The 16,297-nt window shown below is 42.8% G+C and overlaps 1 protein-coding gene across 5 annotated transcripts in view; it reads right to left on the bottom strand.

The window, feature by feature from the left end:
- Positions 1-16,297, bottom strand: part of rgs3a (regulator of G protein signaling 3a) — a 318,323-nt gene that overhangs the window by 119,527 nt on the left and 182,499 nt on the right. The window lies entirely within an intron of this gene.

Genomic DNA, 16,297 nt, shown 5'->3' with positions numbered 1-16,297 from the left:
TACGTCCGTTACGGACTCAGAGGTTTACGTCATGGTGACTCCATTCAACCACACATCCCATATAATCCGGAAAAAACAACAGAATGAAAAGAATTAAAGGGGGATTCCACAGAGTATTCCGAATTTCTGCATAATTAAGTGGCTACGATATAAGCAAACTCATTCGCTGTGTTTGGTGTGAAATGCTCCGTTCAAGAGAAACATCCTGAGTCAGAACTGTTCACAGTGGTGGTGATAGGAACCAAACATCTGAAAGCCCCGTCACAGAAACTTATTACATAAAACAGTTGCAAACACAATGCCTGATGACAGTGTTTTACCATAGATGTCGGATTAAACTGTCGGGCTTTAATATCTTTTTCAAAATTGAATCGTGGTGGAGGGACACGTGCAGAGTGATGAGAGTCAAAATAGTTGAGCAAGAAAACTTGTTTTTTTTTCCGATTTATGACAATTTTATCATCAACATTAGATTTGTGGGTAAAAATAAAATAAACCTCCTTTACAGTAAAATAAAGCCCTGCTTTAAACAGTATTAAACGCTGGAGTTTATACGGCCTTTATCACCCTTTAACCCTGAAGATCAATGCAAAGACTGCTGGTCACCATAGCCACACAGACAACGCCTCATCTCACCTAGCAATTAGATAACAAAAAGGCAAAGAGAAAGGTCAGCAAGACGATGCCAAACCACATTCTGCATGTACTTCAACAGCATGGATGTGTATTAATAGAGTCCAGGTGCAAAACTGACCTGCCTGCAGTCCAGACCTGTCGCCACTGAGGATTTTTGGCACATTATGTATTGAAAAATATGACAAAGGAGACCCTGAACTGATGAGCAGCTGAAATCCTACATCAAAGCAGAACTGGAAAACATTTCACTTTCAAAACTCCAGCAGTGTCTCCTCAGCTCTGAAACGCTTACAGTGTGATGTTAAAAGAAGAGGTGATGAAACGCAGCGGTAAACAGGCCCCCGCCCCGACTTTTTTGGAACATGTTGTTGGCATCAAATTCAAAATGGGCAGATATTTTTCAAAAATCAATCAAATTTCGCAGTTTCAACATTTCAAATGTTGTCTTTGTAGCATGGACTAATGCTGAAATTCAGGCTTCTAAATGATGAAACTTACTAAACTAGGTTTTCAAAAATACTCTTAATACTCCTAGGGCACGTCTTTTAGCCCATTAAAGATTTCTTAGATGCGAAAGTCAAATTAAAGTCAACACGAAATCAAAAATGTTTTTTTACCTTGTTCACGTTCATTCATTTACAAAACAACATTCTTGTTACTCTGTAATCTTGCACCCAACTTTAATGACTTTTACATCAAAATCCTGTGATTTTTGATCACGTCAGCAAGGACCAGCGGGTGGTTAAAATAAAACTAATCGATAATATCATGTTCCACCTCCTTCTCCCTCCACACCCAGCTATCATCAAGAGAAAATGTTTTAATTTCACAATTTGGCCACTAAAAGCTCAAAACGTTTTCTTTTTAAAGCACCAGCCGAATTTTTACACTTTCAGAAATAGGCATCTTTAATAAGAACGCATCGTTTTGCTAGGCTTGGGCACTATTTAATAATAATCAGCACTTTATTTGCTTGCACATTATTTTAGCCAACTGATCTAACACACATCTTATTTAATACTTGGTGCTTAACTTCGCTCTCATTTATAAAGTTGCTGCATGCATTTGGAAGCTGCTGGTGTGGGCTCATTGCTATTTCCTCTCTCCAAAAAAACGAGATGCTAAGAGCTCCCCCTTGTGGACAAACATCAGACTGCTAAATGTGAGTGAGTGAGTGCATGCGTTTTCTTTTTAATCAACCTTTTTAATAAATGTTTTCTTTTCATAGCAACTCCTGACTGTTTTTGGTATTGAGCATGCTTGTTAATTCTAAATACAACATATGTACAAAAGACATGTTCTATAATTCTGGCAATTTTGGCCGTCTTTGGTTCGCAAACATAAACAGAAACAAGGAAAATGAAGGTCCACAGATATTAAATCGCTTCACACTAGCACCACATCATGTGAGCTTGTTCAAGTAAACAAAGAGGCTTTGTTTACTAAAAGTTTAAACGTTTGACCTTATGTGTTTGTGTTCTTGTAGTGCTATACTTGTGAGGACCCAATGTCCTTACTGTGATAGGACTATATGCAGTTTTTGCTCAAGTGAGGACATTTTGCTGGTCATGTGTCGTTTTCGCCACAATTACTTGTTTTATTTAAAAAACTAGCGGAGCAAAAAAACTGCCTTTTGGATACTGAGGTTAAGGTTAGGGCTGTGTGTGTGTGTGTGTGTGTGTGTGTGTGTGTGTGTGTGTGTGTGTGTGTGTGTGTGTGTGTGTGTGTGTGTGTGTGTGTGTGTGTGTGTGCGTGTCAAAGTTAGTGTTAGTTAGTGTGATATAGCCACAAAAAAAAGAAGCTAATTAACTGGTAAACATTATTCATTAGTTACCAAACAGCCACATCAAAGAGGATTACAACAGATAATAATTCATACATTAAAAAAACATGACGGATGCCTTGAACCCCTGTAATGATTATTTAACGGGTAATACATTTTACATTCCTCCATCACTCTCCTTCATACGTTTATATTATTATATGATTTATTATAATACATGGGCAGCGTACTAAAAAATGAAAATTATCGGAGAAAAAAGAGAAGCAGATGTACGCTGCACCTCTCAAAGTTAAATCAAGATGTAATAAGTGACTTTTCTGAACTTGTGACCTGTTACATCATCTAACGTAGGCACCTCCAGTTGCGTAACGCAGCAGTTATTAATAGCAGAGCATTTTGCTTCTGTGAAATCAAACAAAACAAGATCCATCAAAGAGGGGCCGTTAATGTTTAAGCCATTGTGAGGGAATTGATCCAGTGTGATGATGGATGTTGAAGCAAAGCTGAAAAGGCATGTGTTTCTGAAGACCACAAAGCAGAAGCTGCTAAACTACCAAGGCTGCATAATAACGCTGCTGTTGGATCAAAACCTCACATCCCCAAAATGGTCACTTTACAGGAGAAGGAAAAAACACACTCTACTTTTAATGTAAGTCAATGGAACCAAAATTTTTTCCAGGTAGTTTTAGGTCATTTCTTGTGGTCCATTCATCATGGAATTTACACCCAGTATATAGGACTATGGGTATTTTCAAATTATGTCAAAAACTGAAAAACGTATGGAGATATACGTTTTGATATACGGTTTGATAATCGTTATGACAAATTTTTAATACTGATAATCGAAGAAGGCTTACATTTTTATTGATATTATTATTTCTGACCAATCACGTGCAATCCAGACGAGTTTATGTGGGTGCTTTGTGAATAGTGGTTGGTTGGTGTAGTGGGTAACACCTCTGCCTTGTAGACTGGGGTTCAATCCCCACCTGGGTAAACACCCTACACTATACCAATAAGTGTCCTTGGGCAAGACTCCCAACACCACCTTCGCCTACCTGTGTAAAATGATCAAACTGTAAGTCGCTCTGGATAAGAGCGTCAGCCAAATGCCGTAAATGTAAATAGAGTCACTCTCGACACACGGTCATAATAATGTAGGCCAATCCTTAAAGGGTCTATTTCTGACACTTTTGGCCGTCTTGCTACTGTGTCTCAACCCATGTGAGGTGTTGACGTGTTCATTACTCAGTGGGCGCCACATTATTGTCTTTTAAATCAATACAGCCATAACGATTTATGTAGATATACCAAATGTTTAAAACATCACAAGCCCTCTGGGGATCAAACCAGCAACCCTCCGGTCAAAAGACTTGTACCTTAACCTCCAGCCCACAATAGCCCCCCAGAAACAGAGGGCTTCCCTGAGCCAAATCGAAGCCAGGCCATGGCGATGACAGCGCTGCATCCTAGCTTGACATCCTAAAGACTATGAATTAAAAAATGGGCACTTTTTGCAGCTCAGTCTCCACAACTGGACTGTATGGACTGGGTAGCCAATTCTATGTGTGCCTGTTTAACAGTGTTTATCCTCTACTAACTCTAAAAAGTTTTCCATGGTAAAAGCATGGTAGTCCTGTCAGATCAATGGCAGTGTGATATTTTGTCCACATCATGCAACACTATCAGCTTCTTTACGGCAAAAATACGAGAGTGGCTGAGAGTACAGGCTGTTAGTGTTGAGGAAAGGCTGCTGATGGATGGACAGTCAGGATTGGTGATGGATGGACAGTCAGGATTGTGCAAAGGTTCTAATATGCACTTAAACGGCATTTTTAAGCAAACACAAACTGTACATACACAACAACCCAGCTTTTAAAAAGAAAACAAGGTTACTTCAGAAGCGGCAACACCGACAGACAAGCAGATACACACTTGGGATTCACACAACAGTGTGTGTTTGTAACACTCGCAGTGCTCGTAGTGGGACATCGGAATCTGCTTACAGACCACTGAGGTAAGAAACAGAGTGGAGAGTTAATTTGCCGCTCGGCTTCCCGTCCACTGCCAGCCACGGACTCTACACCAACCTACTGAATGACGCCAAAAATCTAATTTGCACACTCCTCTTGCCGCAAATGCCGCTTGGTATATAACGACTTGCTTCTTTGTTTGTTTGTTTTTCATTTTCCCCTCTTTAGTCACATCCAATTCCATCCACTAGCTACATTCTCCTTCAAAGATGGCTCTTCAAGGGTTTCTTTAGTAAGGGCTTATTTCCAATGAGAAGCTTGATCTGCAATGCAAACTCTGGTACATATCATAGTTATCGGAATGTTCCACTTTTTTATGAGGGGGAACAGTTTTGGGTGACGGTATTGTGTGACTTTCTTGTTATGTTAAATAAATGAGGAGGAAAAAATATTATTCAATTATTAATTATTCTATTCCATTTCGATACTGTAATATTGGAATTCCATTCCATTTATATGCACAAGTCAGGCATAACATTCTGACCACCTCCTTGTTTCTAAGCTCATTGTCCAGTTTATCAGCTCCACTTACTGTATAGCTGCACTCTGTAGTTCTACAGTTACAGACTGTAGTCCATCTGTTTCTCTGATACTCTGTTACCCTGTTCTTCAGTGGTCAGGACCCCCATGGACCCTCACAGAGCAGGTACTGTTTGGGCGGTGGATCATTCTCAGCACTGCAGTAACACCGACGTGGTGGTGGTGTGTTGGTGTGTGTTGTGCTAGTACGAGTGGATCATAGTGCTATGGACATGCCTCAATGCCCCTGGGTGTGAGTGTGTGAGTGACTGTCTGTGTCTGTCTGTCTGCCCTGCGATGGACTGGCGACCTGTCCAGGGTGTATCCTGCCTTCCGCCCAAAGCCTGCTGGGATAGGCTCCAATTGTAACTGTGGTGTTTCTGGTTAATATGAAGGAATACGTTTCATGAAGAAGTTCATCATCAGTGAGGTGGGCCCAAAATCATGATATTAAGTTTGGATATTAACGTTGGATACAAACTTTTTTTTTTTTTAAGTTAAAGTACAGATTTCTTCACTTTCTACAGTGACAATAGACGAATAGAAAACAAGCTTCAATGCTTTTAAAAAGTTAATAAGACATAAATTCAAATCTAGTCAAGTGCCTGTGTAAATACGCTCCAGCGCCGCCTTCTACGTGTTACATGCTTCTGTTCAGCTTGCGGTGCTAAAGAAAACTGACAGACAAACCCGAGGCTGTGTATGTGTGGCTGCCCACTTGTGTGAGGCAAAAGATACCACTCAGATGGTTGGACAGGCGGGCAGTTAGGGCCTATTTTTAGCCTCTGGGAGGCAGACACCTCTATAAGGCTTTGCCTCTGGAGATTTAAAGAGGAAGTCTTAGTAATAAAAAGTCGACCATGTGATATTTGTGCGCTCGGTCCAGCGCGTGATCCCCTCGCACAAGAATGCACGCATCATTCAGTAAACCAAACGAACAGAAAGAGAAAATAGAACCTGGAAATGTAGCTTAGCTTAGCTTATCTATGCTAAAACTATGAAGCAATGTATTAGTATAGTGGAATATGGTGTGACTTGGCATTGCTGAGCTAGACTCTGACGTGACTGTTACTGCTCATGCCTGCATGTGCTACACTCACTCACATCGGCTATTAACTTGCATTCCCTGAACTGCTAACAGTGAGACGAACGATGCTCAAACGTTTCAGCAAAAAAAAGAAGAAAAAAAAGGGCCAAATGTTCCGAGAGCTTAGCGAATGATCACTTTCGCGCAGCTGTGTAAATTTGCTTTACCCCTCGTGTGCTAGCGCTGTGTCTAATACTGTCCAGAAGGCAATCTCCAGAAGCTCCGGCGTGGGGTGAGCTCACAGGCTTACGCCAGCGGGCCAGAGAGAAGCGATGGGGAGGGTGATGGGGGGGGGGCTGGGGGAATAGACCGTGGGCATAGAGAGGTGGTCTGACGGCTCCTGAAATAGAAACGTCAGCCTCTTGCACAAGAGGGAGCGGGAGAGGGTCGAAAGCTCGCTGACCAGGTGGCGTGACGCTATGTGGCGAGAGGGAGACGTGGGATATGACTCAGGCTCATCAAGCTGTATGATACAAAAAAGCTGACCCAGGGTCAGCACCTTGCGTCCGTGTAATTCATTAGCTTTGCACTGGAGCTACAGGGCTATTGTTGCTAATAAGCAATGGAAGCGAATACCAAGCAATCAGCCTCTTGTAAACTACATTAAGAATCCCTTAGAATCCCAGTGTTATTTCATGCTCAGGCTTATTATTCAGTAATTGTACAAGTACAGGCTTTAAGACTGATACTACTATTGGTTTTAGGAAGGATTGGTAGATCTGTCCATCTTCATATATTATGAGTATGTCATAGAGCAGCGGTCCCAAACCCTGGTCATGGAGAGCTACCCTCCTGCCAAGCCTAAATCTAAACACAATTTGCCAGACCTGCTAAGCTAATCAATCTCTTCCCATGTTCCTGATTGGCTGGATTAGATGTACTAGTGTTAAGTAAGGGCCGGGCAGCTGATTGGGTACAGGTTAGAACTAAACTCCAGCTCTCCAGGGTTGGAAATCCACTGTCATAGAGTGTCAAACATCACATCCAAGCATATTTGAGGAGGCACGTTTGTGATGATTTAGGCATGCAGTTAGCACAATGCTATCGGGCTGGATATTATGTTATACATGGAGCACTTTGGGTACATTTACACTGCAGGTAAAATTGGCCCACATCTGATCTTTTTCTTCATAGGTGACACAGATGTGTCTGTGTGTCAGTGTGAGCAGATAAACACACTGAATCTGATATTTTTCAATTCCAATTTGAGATGCTTTTATATGTGGCACTGAAATCCGATACATATCCGATCTGAGGCAATGCGATTCAGTCTGAACAGCCAGATCAGAATTCATGTGGTCTTTACGTCAATCCAACTCCACGTTCGTCATCATTTCGCACTGCTGGGACCTCATAAACATTTGGGCTGATGTTTCTTTACAAAACTTAGAAGAGACTCATCCAAAACTTTGTGTTTGAAGAGATTCTGAAGGAAATAGCTTGAGGAGAGCGAGGCAGCAGCATCAAAGAACGGTTAAAAGTCTGAAAGTTTCAAAAAATCCAAGGACATGAACCAAAGAACTGACTGAATAACGTGCACTTTTTACAGCAAACTCGAACACATTCTGGGTGATGAGCCCAGCTGTCAGTCAGTGAAGCTTCACGATGGCTCCTGTGATGCTGGTGAAAACAAAGCTAAACCCTCCGGGAGCGACTGGCGTTCGTTGGCAGGCGTGATTGTTTACCTCTGGATGAGCCACATGAAGCAACTTGCTCATGCAAGTTAGGAGCTGATCTGTTCAGATTGATGTACAGACCACGTTTAAAAGATATATAAAAAATATTGGATTCGGTGAGAAGATCAGATTTTACCTGCTGTGTGAACGCAGCCTTACGAACGTATTTGGACATCAGAAGTGCCTTGGCTGATCGACAGTTTTAGTGGTAAGCAGGAAAATTGGATTCTAGGTCACCAAACAACAAAGAAATACAAAACCAAAGCCATTGTGCAAGGTGTGAGTGCTGACGGTGTTCCCAGCACAACAACTCAGCAAGCTCCAGGCCCCAAATATGCTGCTACAAAAGAAAAAAGATCTCTCTCACAAGAGCCTCTCAGATATGACGTTATTCCACTATCTCAAAGGAATTCGGCTTGGATTAAGCCAAACAGGCCGGTGGAGAGGCTGAAAGCGAAAAGCAAAGCTTTGAACTTGCCCGCGAAACATCGCCAGAGAATCAATAAAGGATTCAACTCCGTTTTGAAGAGGGCCCTGCTCTACAGCTCATGACAAACAGGTGAAGAAGAGCAGGATTTGCTTTCAGTCGAGCTTCAGCCTCTCCCGGCGCGGGAGGAAATTTGTGTTTCAGCACGAGAAGGATTTCGCCTGACACAGATCCGAGACACGGTGGAAATGCAACTCAGCAACAATCTCTAATAAAAGTATCAGGAATATATTCTCTCTCTCTCTCTCTTGGCCTTCATTCAGCACCGATTCCATTTATATCCATCCATTTCCCTGACTGTGCAGGAGCTGGCGAGCACTGACACTGACTCATATGATTTTTTTTTTACGCTAGTTTTTTTCATTCCAGAAAGCTATTACTCACCACGAGTCTTCAAGCGCACATTTCAGGGTTCACTCTTATCAAAAGACCACCCAGCTGCGTCGTAAAATCACGGTTTCTTCGACTTTGGCTGCGGCTCCGCTGAGTTGGCGCTTGCTTTCAATCATTTGCGAGAAGACTTTATGAGATTCTGTCAAGCTGTGAGCCACCAATCGGAGAGTTATTGCGGTTCGGCTCGTAGTAAACACCTTTCTAAAAATATCAGCGTGTCACTTTCTTGCTGCATCACTTTCAAATCCCTCCCCACACGGGTGGCTGTTGTGGAGGGGAACACATCCTCCACGAGTGTGCGTGGCTCAGGGGGAACCTTTTTCCAATGCACGCGCCAATTACCTAAAGGTCACTGCTGCTCGCGGCTGACGTCTCAATTGGAGACTGCAATAACAGCACATATGCTGCAGTCAGATCTAATGAACTGCAATGCCGCCGCCAGGATGAGTCTTCCTTTGAGATTTCAGCATTAATAAACTGCTGCTGTTCTCACGAGTAGGAGGATAATCCCCCGTGTTCATTTGGAGAGAACAAGTAATACTTGACAAAACCTTACCAAACAAATAATAAACCTGTTAAGTTACGAAACACAACAAAAATCTGCCATGACAACCCGCAGCAGCATATGACATCTGCCATGACGTCCGTCGCATGGTCACGTCAATGTTAGGTAACAGGGTTCAAGAAAAGCGTTAACATAGCATCTTTAAAGGACAAGCATCTCCTGAGGGGCTAAAGATCACGATCCACGGCCCAAAGATCACGGTCCACGGCCTGAACTGTGACAGATGTGGGAAGCCCACAGTGAAAGCTGTTTAAATGTGAGTCAGTTTCATACAATTAAGCTCTAGGTTGAATTCAACAGCCAATTAATTCGATTTTTTATTGTAATAGAGGCTGTGACACATCTGTACACATCAGCATCTGACCACAGAGCCACTCTTGGCTGGATATTTTCAGGCAGTGGTCCACCCTGAACCTAGCAGTGACACTGGCATGTGTGAAAAACAGCACCACACACAAAACCATGTCACTGTCACTGATGAATGAAAGGGTAAGGTGGATGTTTCTAATAAAGTGGCTAACGAGGGGACGTAGAAGGTAAGTGTTTCTAATAAAGTGGCCAGTGAGGATGTACAAAGTGGGTGTTCCTAATAATAAGGCCAGTGGCAGGAAGTACAAGGTAGGTGTTTCTAATAAAGTGGCCAGTGGCAGGAAGTACAAGGTAGGTGTTTCTAATAAAGTGGCCAGTGGCAGGAAGTACAAGGTAGGTGTTTCTAATAAAGTGGCCAGTGGGAGGAAGTGCAAGTTAGGGGTTTCTAATAAAGTGGCCAGTGAGGGGTAGAGAAAGTTAGGGGTTTCTAGTAAAGTGGCCAATGAGGTGAAGTACAAGGTAGGTGTTTCTAATAAAGTGGCCAGTGGAAGGAAGTGCAAGTTAGGAGTTTCTAGTAAAGTGGCCAGTGAGGGGAAGTGCAAGTTAGGGGTTTCTAATAAAGTGGCCAGTGAGGGGAAGTGCAAGTTAGGGGTTTCTAATAAAGTGGCCAGTGAGGGGAAGTGCAAGTTAGGGGTTTCTAATCAAGTGGCCAGTAGGAGTGCAGGTGTTTTTAGGTGGTGTAGGTGTTTTTAAAGTGAAGCTAATGTATTTCAGAGATTCAAATTGTCAAAACCCATAAAACTTTGCTGAGCCCTTGAATCTGTTGCTAATGCTTTCTTTCCAGTACTAAGCATTCAAACTAATTTATGCATGTATAACCAGGAATATTTCTCAGTTTTAATCATTTCACAACAATACAAAACTCCAATAAAGCGCTGTATTACAGGTAGACCAGAACAGACCAACACCCACATCGATAGTTAAACCTGTACGCTGTCTTGTCTTTGAAAGACTACAATTAACCAGTTTTCATCAATGTTAACCGCCCTCTCCGAGTCGCTAGTAGAGATTTATCTGAAAATAAAAAGGATGAATTTGCGTCAGCAGAACCAGGAGATCCCGGTCTGTGTGGAGGGAGAACAGGGGGTTCCCAAGACCAAAGGTGAAGATGAGTCAGCTGATTAGGAGTGCTCCCAAAGAGGGATGAGGGAGGATCACCCTGGAGGCATGGCACAGCCTCATCATCACTCTAGTTATCTGATTACCGATAGTGGTGATGGTTTAGAGCACATTCTGGATAGTCCATAAATGCCACAAATGTGTTACATCAGACAAGACATGTTTAATGTACAAAGTTTTGCAGTGGATCCACAAGGCTAATACATCAACCAGGCATAACATCATGACCACCTCTTTGTTTCTACGCTCTTTGTCCATCTTATCAGCTCCACTTACTGTATAGCTGCACTTTGTAGTTCTACAGTTACAGACTGTAGTCCATCTGTTTCTCTGATACTTTGTTCTTCAGTGGTCAGGACCCCCACGGACCCTCACAGAGCAGGTACTATTTGGGTGTTGGATCATTCTCAGCTCTGCAGTAGCACTGATGTGGTGGTGGTGATGTGTTAGTGTGTGCTGTGCTGGTACGAGTGGATCAGACACAGCAGTGCTGCTGGAGTTTTTAAACACCTCTGGACTGAGAACAGTCCACCAACCAAAAAGATCCAGCCAACAGCGTCCTGTGACCACTGATGAAGGACTAGAGGATGACCAACACAAACTGTGCAGCAGCAGATGAGCTGTCGTCTCTGACTTTACATCTACAAGGTGGACCGACGAGGAAGGAGTGTCTAATAGAGTGGACAGTGAGTGGACACAGTCTTTAGAAACTCTAGTAGCACTGCTGTGTCTGATCCGCTCATACCAGCACAACACACACTAACACACCACCACCACGTCAGTGCTACTGCAGAGCTGAGAATGATCCACCGCCCAAATAGTACCTGCTCTGTGAGGGTCCGTGGGGGTCCTGACCACTGAAGAACAGGGTAACAGAGTATCAGAGAAACAGATGGACTACAGTCTGTAACTGTAGAACTACAGAGTGCAGCTATACAGTAAGTGGAGCTGATAAGATGGAAACAAGGAGTTTATGAATACAAAAGAGCAAGAGAGAGAAAGAAAGCTAAAGAGATTTACGTTTGTGATTAAAACTCTGGTTCCAAGAGACGCCAACTGAGCAATCAATGCTCCAGCGGACGGGTGCAGACAAACGTATTAACACCTCAAATCAATACAATTAGCCAATGGCCCTCTGTTACTAAGCATGTTTGTTTGGGAACTCGGAGACTTTGTGCGCTTTGTGTATGAGTCTCTTCAATTATTAAAGAGGGCCGAAAATACCTGGTAAAAATAGCATTAGCCATCATGAGGGGCATCCTGGGACTCTTTCTTATATAACGGACGATGAATGCATTTGGTGTCCACTAAAAGTCAGTTTGCTTGGCTGTGAGAAAACTTCAGTTCAGCTCTTTCGGACCGCATGCCTCAAATCTCCTAAAATGATCTGACCGATCGGATAGCAGTCCATCTCCATTTGGCGTCATTAGTGGCTTGTGGGTCATCCAACGGCTTAGTGGGATGTCCTGCAACATTTCGGGCCAAACGTATCGAGTTACCATGATACAGAATGTGGCCAATGGCCTAAAATGATGATAATAATAATGATAATAATGAAAACCGATCCACACAAGCCGATCCAGGCACGCTGGTTCACCTGCAGGGACATGAGCCACCCTTCGGCACGCTGTTAGCCATCATTATACCTCACGCACGCACTCCCGCTGTTACTAATACGCTAAGATGGTGCAGAAGCCGAAGCACGCGCTCACTCGCTGGCACAGGCTCAGACTCACTGCATGAATCATACTGTATCTAGTGTATGTGCTGTAAATGGGTCAGGCTAGCGAACACAGCTGCAGCCGCACAGCCCTCACTCCCAGCCTGCCCGCCTGCCTCCCTGCCGGAAACAAACAAACACACAAACAAACAAACAGAGGGCTGGAACAGAGGGAGGAGGGGAGATAAATGGAGGGAGAAAAAAGGAGGAGAGCGAGAGATACAGAGACGGACGGGAGCGCAAACGCTTCCTATTTCAGCCATGGATAAAAGGGACTGTGGTCAGCGCATCCCTCCCTTTCATGTAAAAAGCAGGATGAGAGGAATAATTAAGAGCAGGTGTTGGGCAGACGGGGAGGGGGAGGGTGTAAAAGCCCACCGCTGTATTTATAGTCTACTTCAGGTAGTGCTTTTTAATGACCCTGAGCTTTATGGAGCATGTGGTGTAGGTCTGTACGACACATATGACACAACTTACAGTACACCGGTCAGGCGTATCATCATGACCACCTCCTTGTTTCTGCGCTCATTGTCCACTTTATCAGCTCCACTTACTGTATAGCTGCACTCTGTAGTTCTACAGTTACAGACTGTAGTCCATCTGTTTCTCTGATACTCTGTTACCCTGTTCTTCAGTGGTCAGGACCCCCATGGACCCTCACAGAGCAGGTACTATTTGGGTGGTGGGTCATTCTCAGCGCTGCAGTAACACTGACGTGGTGGTGGTGTGTTAGTGTGTGTTGTGCTGGTCTGAGTGGATCAGACACAGCAGTTCTGCTGGAGTTTTTAAACACCTCAGTGTCGCTGCTGGACTGAGAACAGTCCACCAACCAAAAAGATCCAGCCAACAGCGTCCTGTGACCACTGATGAAGGACTAGAGGATGACCAACACAAACTGTGCAGCAGCAGATGAGCTGTCGTCTCTGACTTTACATCTACAAGGTGGACCGACAAGGTAGGAGTGTCTAATAGAGTGGACAGTGAGTGGACACAGTGTTTAAAAACTCCAGTAGCACTGCTGTCTGATCTACTCAGACCAGCACAACACACACTAACACACCACCACCACATCAGTGTTACTGCAGTGCTGAGAATGATCCAACACTCAAATAGCTCCTGCTCTGTGAGGGTCCATGGGGGTCCTGACCACTGAAGAACAGGGTAACAGAGTATCAGAGAAACAGATGGACTACAGTCTGTAACTGTAGAACTACAAAGTCCAGCTATACAGTAAGTGGAGCTGATAAAGTGGACAATGAGTGTAGAAATCAAAACTCCAATATGAACTCAACTGAGATGTGGTCAGGTTGCTCACAGCAGTAGGCAGGCTCATTTGCATATCTCAAGCTTCTGCAATATTAGTTGGCAAAGGCCAATATTGCAATAACAATTAACAAATTATATATTGCACAGCCCTACTCTGCAGTAAACAATATTTTGCATTAAATATTAATTCATATAAAAATATACCTAATGTAGCAGCCCATCGGTCACTACCTTTTAGTGCACTCGGTAGAGTGAGCTATTAATGGTCTACAGTTATTACTGTGTTATTACATTTCTATTATACTATTTTAACGTAACTATATAACTACAAAATTAATTAACCCCTTAAACAGCCAAGGCTCACTGGCTTCCATCCCACAGGTAGTAAGGGGTTAATTGAACAGTTACATTAGGAATTCCATTCACATTGAATTGAACTTACATTCCATATCGACAGGTTTAAGCATGTACTTTCAATGTTTCACAGTATTTTTAATATGCTTTGAATCTGCATTAATAATTGGGTGCATGCTTGGTCTCAATACATAGCAATTACAAGCACGACCCTCTCCAAGCTAATCAGAGACCTAATCAGTGTCTGACCTCCGTTTATCCCTGGTGTTTGTGACATCACAAAAATAAAGGGCTGTTTGGGCTGCTTATATGGACTGTGCTACGCTTCTAAACTTTAACGCTGTTTATATCCCACCTCAAACTCCTCGATACGGACCCTTTGATACTGACAGAAAGCACTAAAACAGAGATACAGTTCAGAAACAGCTCAAATCAGCTCCGAGGCTCAGGATAAAGAAAGAACACAGACACACCTGTGAGGGCCCTACAGTCCATGATAGCCCGTCCAGGGAACACTTGGCCCGACTCTACCCGTCCAACAGAACCAGCCGCTCAGGAAGTCGTGCTGTTGCACCCTGAGCTTAATCATGTGTCCTCATCATAATGAACGTGACACTGTAACCAGTTTCAGCTTTAAACCATTCTGTAATGAGACCGAGCAGCAGGTGTCGCCATTACCACTGCATTATTACACAGTAACTACATAACAATTACAACTGTCCACTTATTATACAGTGTAACTAACACTGCACTACAGGAAAGCTCCTGTGTAGAAGACACACTTGTGTAATTACATGAGGCAATTATATAGGCTGTACTGCTGCAATCCATCTGTACTATGGACTAAATCATCAGTAATTACAGTGTTGTTGCATGTTATTCATGTGTAACTACACATTTATTATAGACACTCAATATCAACTGGGACCTGATATCGTATCTTACCTATGACATCGATTTCCAGACCTTACTCCAATGTAATAAATCAGAGTATGCTGTTTACATGATCCCTTGAATAATCAGATAACCACTGAAATCTGATTATGATTGGATTATCATAATCATATTTATGTAAACAGACTTACTATTGTGTGCAGTCTTCCTTATAAGCAATAAAAGATAATGTCTACATTATTTCTATATTTTTGTCGAGTCCATAACTGAAATTTCCCCACTTCCTTTGTATTTAGCGCAATAGAGGACAGCCAATCAGAACAGAGATCAATTACATATATCAGCCTTAAAGGCACAGTAACACAACAGCCTGTGGAATTCTACGGGATAAGGAGAGGTTGGAAAACGGTCATGCAGAAATGCACAAGGACTGTAGAAAGGAATAAAATAGACATACAGATAGCTAAACAAGCCAGAACTGCCAACTTAACTGCATCAATACAGAAGCTACTTCAAATCTAATGATGAAACTCTTAATTAAGTGGCTATTAAGTGGTCATCAATTAGTAATTATGGAAGCAATTACACAGCACAATGAAAACAATATTAAAAACAGTAACTCTGGATACAAAGAAACTACTCTAATCTCCATTAGCTAAGTCCAGTCAATGGGCATCATTGATTCAAAATCCTTTTTCGCCCAGGTCAAAGCTTAAGTGGTGTCCAGAAACTGACCCCTGCAGAAGGGTTTCTTATTGATTGCAAAGACCGCACTCAAAGCATGCCTCAGGCCTTCGGGAGAAACTGGGAGATACAATATTTATAAGAAATGTCCCACAACAGATCATTAGACTTCCATTTCCTACAGCCACCGTCCATGAGATAAGAGGGGTTAACACATTGCGCGAGACTTTAGGTGGTAACAAGCAGTTTAGCCCCTTAAATCCCCAGATGTTTTACATTCTAGCACTTATTATTCAGTAATTTCGTGGAAAACAATGTAAACTGGCTGATTTTTCTAAAGGTGCAAGGGTGAGGAATGAAGGCCTGGTCTTGTTGGCAGCTCCTGGGGTTAAAAGAGTGTTGCATGAAGTGTTTAAGCCATTGGTTTCCAAGGCTTATTATTCAGTAATTACATGGATATCAATCAAAACTGTTTTTTGTAAGCTAAAAAAGTGAAGAGTCTCTCAGCAGGCCCCTGCTATATAAAGCATTACGCTGCTGTCAGAAGAAAACCTCGTATCTCCAAAACGGTAACTTTACAGGAGAAGGAAAAAACCTACTTTACTTTTCATGGAAGTCAATGGAACCAGAATTTTTTCCAAGTCATTTTGGGCCGTTTCTTTTGGTCCATTCATCATGAAATTTACAGACAATGTGAAGGCCAACAGGTAGT

Source organism: Pygocentrus nattereri, chromosome 23 (assembly GCF_015220715.1).
Source record: "Pygocentrus nattereri isolate fPygNat1 chromosome 23, fPygNat1.pri, whole genome shotgun sequence".
Lineage (NCBI taxonomy): Eukaryota > Metazoa > Chordata > Actinopteri > Characiformes > Serrasalmidae > Pygocentrus > Pygocentrus nattereri.
Note: the sequence above shows the minus strand (reverse complement) of the source record. Positions and strands in the feature narration are given on the sequence as shown.